An 8,440-nucleotide genomic window follows, 5' to 3' on the forward strand; every position below is an offset into this window, starting at 1 on the left:
CCAAAGTTCATGCAGTTTGATGGAAAAGGAAACCCAAAGCAGCACGTTGCACATTTCGTCGAAACTTGCAACAACGCGGGGACGGAGGGAGACTACCTCGCCAAGCAGTTTGTGCGCTCGCTGAAAGGAAACGCCTTTGAGTGGTACACAGACCTAGAACCTGAGACCATCAACAGCTGGGAGCAATTAGAGCGGGAATTCCTCAACCGCTTCTATAGCACCCGCCGCACTGTGAGCATGCTAGAGCTAACAAGCACAAAGCAGTGGAAGGACGAGCCAGTCATTGACTACATCAACAGATGGCGCACTCTAAGCCTCGACTGCAAAGACAGGCTCTCGGAAACCTCTTCAATCGAGATGTGCATCCAAGGCATGCAATGGGGTTTGCAATACATCCTTCAAGGCATTAAACCATGGACCTTCGAGGAATTGGCCACCCGCGCCCATGACATGGAGTTGAGCATCGCTCATCATGGGAAGAAAGAACCGATCGCCGACTACAAGAACGACAAAGTTCTTGAGACAAAGGTGGGGAAGGCTGCATGGAAACCCACCAAGGAAGCAATGACGGTCAACACAGCTCCCGTCAAGATCTCCACACGAGGCAAGGCGATTCAAACCGAAGCTTTTCGTGATCAAGAGATGCGTAGACGCACTTTGAAGGAGCTTGAGGAGAAGATTTATCCATTCCCCGACTCTGATGTGGTTGCCATGTTAGAAGACTTGCTGGAAAAGAAGGTGATTGGTTTGCCTGAGTGCAAACGGCCAGAAGAGATGAATCGCACTGACAGTCCAAGGTACTGTAAATTCCATCGCTTCATCAGCCATCCGACAGAAAAATGTTTCGTGCTGAAAGATCTCATCATGAAGCTGGCTCAGAAAGGAATCATCGAGCTAGATCTTGACGATGTGGTGAAGTCAAACTATACCACCTTCACTTCTGGCTCTTCTGACTCAAAGTTTTCACCTCAACCGCTGGGGGCATCCTCCAAGACAAGCAAAGTTGAAGGATGGACTCAAGTCACTCCTAAGAAATTGCACAAGAAGCATACGTCTCCTCTACAAGTCCGCCAATCGGAAAGGGGGCAAAACAGCTCTTGTCAACCTTCAAAGCAACATGAACGTGTTGAAGATGATGAAATTTCGACATATAGATCATCCATCCCCATCACGATGCGCGATTTCTTTCCTGAAGACTTCTTCAATCACTCGGTCAAGACTCTTTGCTATGAAAATTGCGAGGAACAACTATCCCGGATCGTTTGACAAATTCACAAATACTCCTTGTTCGCACGAGCCTAAACTGCACGAACCAAAGCTCCTTGTCCGCACGAGCCTAAACTGCAAGACACAACGCTCCTGGTCTGCACGAGCATAAAAGGCAACACCAAACGCTCCTTGCCTGCACGAGCTGAAACTGCAACACGGCACCAAATGCTCCTTGTCTGCACGAGTTGAAACTGCAAACGACACCAACACTCCTTGCCTGCATGAGTTAAAACTGCAAATGGCACAAAATATATATATATATATACCAAAAAATATGTATGTATTCGAACTACGTTTTGACTTGATCTCTTTCTTTGGAAGGGTACGTAGGCAGCTTGAACATTCAACCTTGAGTTCAGTCACATCAAAATAAAAAATAAATGCTTTATTGAAGAAGGTCAATTATATTACAAAATTAAAAAAAAAAAAAAAAAGTTTCTATATGAAAAAAAAATATATATATATAGGGACAACAACATGCAGGTCTTAGCAGCTGAGGAACAAAGCCCAAATATCAGGCGCAGCCTAGGATAGCACCAGCCTCTCCTCCAAACAAGATCTGGCCCAAGCCCACTCTCACTCTTTGTCATTTATCAAGGGAGAGGCCAAGGCCTGCTCAAAATTTGATTACAAATCCAGGCCCTCATTAAAGCCCAAAGGCTGCTTCTTCTCCATAGCCCAAAATCCATTCGGACCCCTTCTTCCCCAATCCCCAATGCTTAGATTCCTCACCCATTCCTAGCGCTCTTTCATTTCCGAGCCCTACCCATTTCTCGACTCGAAATTTGTTGCAAACCCAATTCAACAAAATTGGGAATTGATTCAGAAAAATGAAAGGGGAGCATCAGATTCATCAGTTGAATCAGTATCCGCTGCCGCAGCAGCATCCAGACCCGTCCACGGCTTCCGCCTCCGCCGGGGGCGGCTTCGGCGAGGCCAAGATGTGGGAGGACGAATCCCAGAGAATGGACGGCGAGATGGACGATCTTCTGGCGGTGTTGGGGTACAAGGTTCGGTCTTCGGACATGGCGGATGTTGCTCAGAAGCTTGAGCAGCTTGAAGAATTTATGGGTTGTGCTCAGGAAGATGGACTCTCTCAGCTCGCTTCTGACACCGTTCACTATAACCCGTCGGATCTGTAGACGTGGCTCGAGACCATGATCTCCGAGATTAACGTCCCACCCCCTAATTTCGATCCTTTAAAGGGTGGCGCCGTCGCTGGGATACAGCTTAGTCAGCAGCAAGTCTAGCTCGTTGACGACCCGTTTTTAGCTCCGGCGGAGTCGTCCATCACCAAGGTCGATTTCCTAGATCATCGGAAGACGACAAAACTCCATGACTCGTTCCTCACCTGAATCCGGGCCCCACTTAAAGACCTGCTCGATCAAGACGACTTGACCCGAATCCGGACCTTTTAGCTCGTCTGCCCCTGCTACCTCATTGGCGTCCCTCACGTCACCACCAGCGATCTCATCCGCGACGAGCTGGCTGCCTCGACTGTCAGCACGCCCTCTCCCGCCCCTTTGACATAATTGCTCGCTCCGCCACCGATGGCGCCAGAAAAAGAATTGACGGAGAACTCGAGAGTGGGACGCGCTGGTGCACATTCAGCAGAAATTAGCCTTGGTACATGAAACAGCTTTCTAAATTCATGGAGACCCAGAACGTGAAGATATCGATGGAGTCCGACCCTCTGCAACTCTTTGAAATCCTCTCTGGAATTTCTTCTTCCATGGCGTTCTCTTCAATGTCAGCAAAGCGGAGTGCTCGCATCTTACTACCCCGTCAACGCCTCCACCAATTGCAGTAGCAACCGTCTTTGCTATCTTCGTCGTAATGACCTCGCCCAGCGCCTGAGTTAAGAAGTCGTCCGCGGTGCAGAATAAGTTGTAGCTGGTGTTATCACTGCTACTGCTTCTCTCGGTTGGTCTCCCACAGCTAGTCGAAAGAAGGAAGAAGTGCAAGACTGAGGTTGTGACTTGGGTTGGTGCGGCAGGATCCATGCTTTCCATCTTCAAGTTCAGTCACTGGACTTGAAGGTTGTAACTTAGATTGGTGTCTCTGACTCGGCTTGAGGTTGTGACTTGGTTTGGTGCTGCAGGATCCATGCTTTCCATCTTCATGACTCGGTCATTGGACTCGCAAATGATCCTGAAGCTTTTGCTGAACTGGCGCTGTTGACGGTGGCGAAGAAGCTTCGGAAGCGCTGTCAATCTGTCTCTCCCCTTGCAGTGGTGATGCAGCAGCAGTGCGGGGAAGGCAGTGGTGGTGCAGTAAAGGTACAGTGGTGCAGCAGCAAGCGAGATAGGGCAGTGCAGTTTTGTGCAAAGCTTTGTGCAGTGAGGACGACAAGGCTGTGCAGCAAGGAAACAGCGCAGTGAAGATGCAAAACAGTGTGCGGTGCAGAAGCAATGGGGATGGTGCAGTGGAGATGCAGTGGCACAGTGTTTTGTTCCATTTGGATGGTTCAATCAATTTCAGCAATGTGGAATCAGGCAATATGTGTTCAGCAGTTCAACAAGGGCACTTCTCCATAGCGGTCAAGTCCATTGCTCCTTCTCCAGCACCAGCCTCTGACCTCCGTGAGCTTCAATCGCGACGGTTCGATTGTCGTCTCCGCCAGCCACGACGGGTCCTGTAAGATTTGGGACACCGAGTCGGGGACTCTGCTGAAGACGCTAATTGACGATAAATCAGCCTCCACCTCTTCCGTCTCTTGCCTCGCAGCTGCCACCAACTTCAAAAACCGCTGTCAAACGACTAGCCGGCCGAGAAGCTCTTCCTCAAACTCCAGCTCTCCGTCCGTCTTCGCCTCCGCTCCCTGCAAATTCCTCTACCCACCACCCAAATTTATACAGAAAAAATATATTAAAAAAAAAAAAGAGGATGGTGGAGCAAAGTGGTGATGGCACCACGTGAAAAAGGGAGAGGTGCATCTGGCACCATGATTAAAGGCCCAAAAAAAAAAAAAAAAAAAAAAAAAAAAGGGTTTGATCTTTGGTGCGTCTGGCACCATGATTAAAGAAAAAAGAATTGTTTGATATTTGGTGCTCTGGCACCATGTGTAAAAAAATAAAACAGGGGAAAAGAAAGGAAAATTAAAAAAAAATTGGATGGTGCATCTCGCACCATGTGCAAAAAGAAAAAAAGAAAAAAAAAAAAAAAAAAAAAAAAAGCATTAAGAGAAATAAAAGTCCATTTTATTTATTTTTCTGGAAATTTTACATAAATTTGCATTATACATACCTTAAAAAAAAAAAAAAAAAAAAAAAAAAAAAAAAAAATCAAATCAAATCAAATCAAATTTACAAGAGGGGATATTCAAGGACGATCAGGTGGCGCCTCACAACTCGGCAGTGCTCCAGGAAGAGAAGGCGCCGGAGGTTGACTGTTTGAAGCCTCAGCAGTCGGTACAGCCCCAGAAGACGAAGGTAAATGCTGCTGGAACAAACCCACAAACCTCTGATGATCAAGTAAAATCTGACCATCAGATTCCTGCATCTGGTCAATCTTCCTCTTCATGTTTGTCGCATAGCTATGTGCGAGCTTATGCAACTGTTTATTCTCATGCTTGAGCCCCCTAATCTCCTGTTTGAGACTCATCACTTCAGCCGCCAAGGATTCAACTTGACGGGTTCGAGCAAATAGGTGTTGGGCCATATTGGACACCGAACCCGCACACTGCACACTGAGAGCCAGAGAATCCTTAACAGCCAACTCATCAGACCGTTTGGAAAGTAGTCTGTTATCTCTAGTAGTGACAAGGTTCCGGGCCACCACCGCAGCGGTCATATCATTCTTCACCACCGAATCCCCAACGGTAAGAGGACCAGTAGGGGATATGAAGGATGGGCGCCATATGTTGTCTGGAGAAGGCGGGACTGCCTCTTCACCAAGATTCAAGTCAAAACGACGGTCGGAGGGTCCAGACATTTTCAAAGTGTTGAAGAAATAAGAGATCGGACAAATCAAGATCTTAGAAGTGCAAGAAGGGAGTTTTCACAAGCGAAAATTCAAGTGTGCTTTGAAACGAATTGCATGCCTCTATAAAAATCAGCACTCGACGGGATTTCAAAGATCGAAGAGGTGAGCTCAGAGTTCGAAAATGCCAATTCAAAAATCGAAGAGGCAAGCTCAGAAATCGGAGAAGCATCTTGCTTTTCCAGACGCGTTAGCACCCGTCACACGCAAACTCAGCTTTGCGGAAATCACGGGCAATTTGTTAAAGCACCAATCCCAGGTATCGAAGAGGCGCCAGTCTTTTCCAGACGCATTAGCACCCGTCACACGCAAACTCAGCTTTGCGGAAATCACGGGCAATTTGTTAAAGCGCTAATCCCAGGTATCGAAGAGGCGCCAGTCTTTTTCAGCCTCGTCAACACCTATCACATGCACACTCAGCTTGGCGGAAATTACGGACAATTTGTCGAAGATTTCTGGTAAAGAAGAAAGCACGTGAAGCCATATAGATCAATCACGCATTGGTTGCCAACACGAGTGAAAGAATAGTACCTCTACAGGTATCAAAGAACTTCCTATAATTGTCTACCTTCGCCTTCCATAGCAAGGCAGACATACAGAGTCTTTCTTCATGTCCAAAGATGCTTTCCCAACGAAGCCTCTCGAGTCATTCAGTGTTCCTTATTCCTTGGGGTACCTCTGCAAGCCAATGACTCCAAAGCAAAAGTATCTCATATCACCAGGGTAGAAAGCAAGAGTATCTCATATCATGTGTTCTCCCTACCCTTTCCTTTGTCCTTGTTCTTACCTACAAAGACAAGGATAAAGAAAACAATATGCCGGAACTTCCACTCAAACTCGGGTAAGGAACCGACTGCTTGGAACCCTTCCCTGATTGCCTACCTAGCACTGCTCTCGAGTACTCGCCTTCCACTGCTGTTGTACTTTCAAAGAAGCTGCCACATCTGCCTGGAGAACAGATAAGGCAAGTGAAAATGATACCTTGCAGCATGTGGAGACAAGGTGCAGAAGGAACAAGCAGAGAAAAATGCGGTCTGCACGATTAACTCAGCAGAAGGAGTCCGAACTGAGGAACTCGAGAAGCTGCCACATCTGCCTAAAGAAACAAGCAGAGAAGAATGCAGCATGCACAGTCAACTCAGCAGAAAGAGTCTGAGATGAAGAACTCGAGAAGATGCCGCATCTGCCTGAGGACGGTGAACTCGTTTTGACCCTCAAATTCTTGGGTCGACTTACTAGGCGTTGTGGGCTGCACATGCCGATTCACCACCCTTGAATCGAATCCTTAAAGATCAAGTCACCAACTGGAAGAAAAGCCCATCAATCTTGAAGATCATACCGTTGACCAAACTGCTCAGGTGTGAATTAGAAAGATTGAACAAAGCAACAAGTCGTCACATTCACCTCGTGCCTGCTTGCCATGTGTTCGAGTCAACCTTCAAGAATCAAGCCTCAACGACACTTGAAGAAGTTTCCAGCCAAATTTAAGATCAAGCCTCGACGGCCTTTGAAGAAATCACAAGTCCGATTCAAGATCAAGTGTCTACCACCCTTGAATCAAAACCTAGTTCAAGAATAAGCTGTGGAAAATCAACAATTGGAGGAATCCAGAAAATCCTCCAACCCAGTTCAAGATCAAAGCTGTGGAAAGTCAACAAGCGCAACAAAATACGTGCCGATTCATCCACTACCAAAGCCAAAGATCATCTACCACATGAAGCTCCTTGTGGTCCAATTTCAACCTTCAAGATCAAGTCTCGACGGCCCTTGAAGAAATCTCCAACCCAATTCAAGATCAAGTCTCGACGGCCCTTGAAGAAATCTCCAACCCAATTCAAGATCAAGCCTCAACGGCCTTTGAAGAAATCTCCAACCCAATTCAAGACCAAGCCTCAACGGCCCTTGAAGAAACTTCCAGCCCAATTCAAGATCAAGCCTCGACGGCCCTTGAAGAAATTTCAAACAAAATTCAAGATCAAGCCTCAACGGCCCTTGAAGAAATCTCCAGCCCGATTCAAGATCAAGCCTCGACGGCCCTTGGATCGACATCTACAGTAAGGGACTTCAAAACGCATCTCCTACATGTGACAAGCACATGTATACGACGTGCCTTGAAGTGGGGGCATTTGTAGACATCGAAATTTCGGTAAATAAATGTTGACCGATAAATCAAAGTGTCAACGCTCATGTATTACATAAATTTTACACGTAGCATGTGACTCAACGAAAATTGAAATGAGTTGGAAAAGTCATCAAATAGGACACGTGTCAACACCTGGCAGAAACGACTTATTTCATCTGGAATATTATATTCAAAATTAGGCCTTGGAAAATTCTATAAATAGAAGCCAATTTCATTCATTTGAGGGGGACCAAAATCATTAGGCAAAAACTCTTGAAGCTCTGAAGCTCTGAAACTTCGAAGCTCTCAAGCATCCAGGTTCCCGAAGAATCAAGAAAGCGTTCTTCGTTCATCGTTCTTCCAAGATCAAGCCCGACGGCCCTTGGATCAACAATCATCCACCTTCAAGCCCAAGCCTCAACGGCCTCTTGAAGAAAGCGTTCATCGTTCATCAACTGTTCATCCTCAAGGATCAAGCCCCAACGGCCCCTTTGGATCGACAACATCAACAAATCCGCTCATTCGCTGTTCATCAAGCCCAAGCCCCGACGGCCCTTGAAGAAATCGTTCATCGTTCATCACTGTTCTTCGAGATCAAGCCCAAAAGCCCTCGAAGATCCATTCAAGCCCAAAAGCTCTCGAAGATCCGTTCGTCACTGTTCTTCGAGTTCAAGCCCAAAAGCCCTCGGAAATCCGTTCATCACTGTTCTTCAAGATCAAGCCCAAAAGCCCTTGAAGATCCGTCAATCACCATTCTTCAAAGATCAAGCCCACGACCCTTTGAAGAAACTTCTAACAGTTCATCCAAGATCAAGCCCCGACGGCCCTTGGATCAACGAAGCATCCACAAATCAACACCTTACGGAGATCGAATCAGAGGATCAAATTAGAGAGAGATTGTAACCCAAAATCATCAAATACATAATATTTGTTTGTGCGCGTTGTTCTTGTCTCTTTCGTTTCAGGAATTTTCCGTGTTCACACCAATTAAACAAGTTCGTCTCCTCAGCATCCACTGCCTACCAGAACATTTCCAGTGCTGCACCAAGAGACGCATCAACTGAAAAA

The 8,440-nt window shown here is 46.6% G+C and overlaps 1 long non-coding RNA gene across 1 annotated transcript; it reads left to right on the forward strand.

The window, feature by feature from the left end:
- The first annotated feature begins 3,206 nt into the window (after nucleotides 1-3,206).
- Nucleotides 3,207-4,573, forward strand: LOC126628792 (uncharacterized). Its single transcript, XR_007625601.1, has 2 exons — nucleotides 3,207-3,537; nucleotides 3,600-4,573. It is a non-coding gene; the product is annotated as an uncharacterized LOC126628792 (long non-coding RNA).
- The last annotated feature ends 3,867 nt before the right edge of the window (nucleotides 4,574-8,440 follow it).

The sequence above is a fragment of the Malus sylvestris genome, chromosome 7 (genome assembly GCF_916048215.2).
Source record: "Malus sylvestris chromosome 7, drMalSylv7.2, whole genome shotgun sequence".
NCBI lineage: Eukaryota > Viridiplantae > Streptophyta > Magnoliopsida > Rosales > Rosaceae > Malus > Malus sylvestris.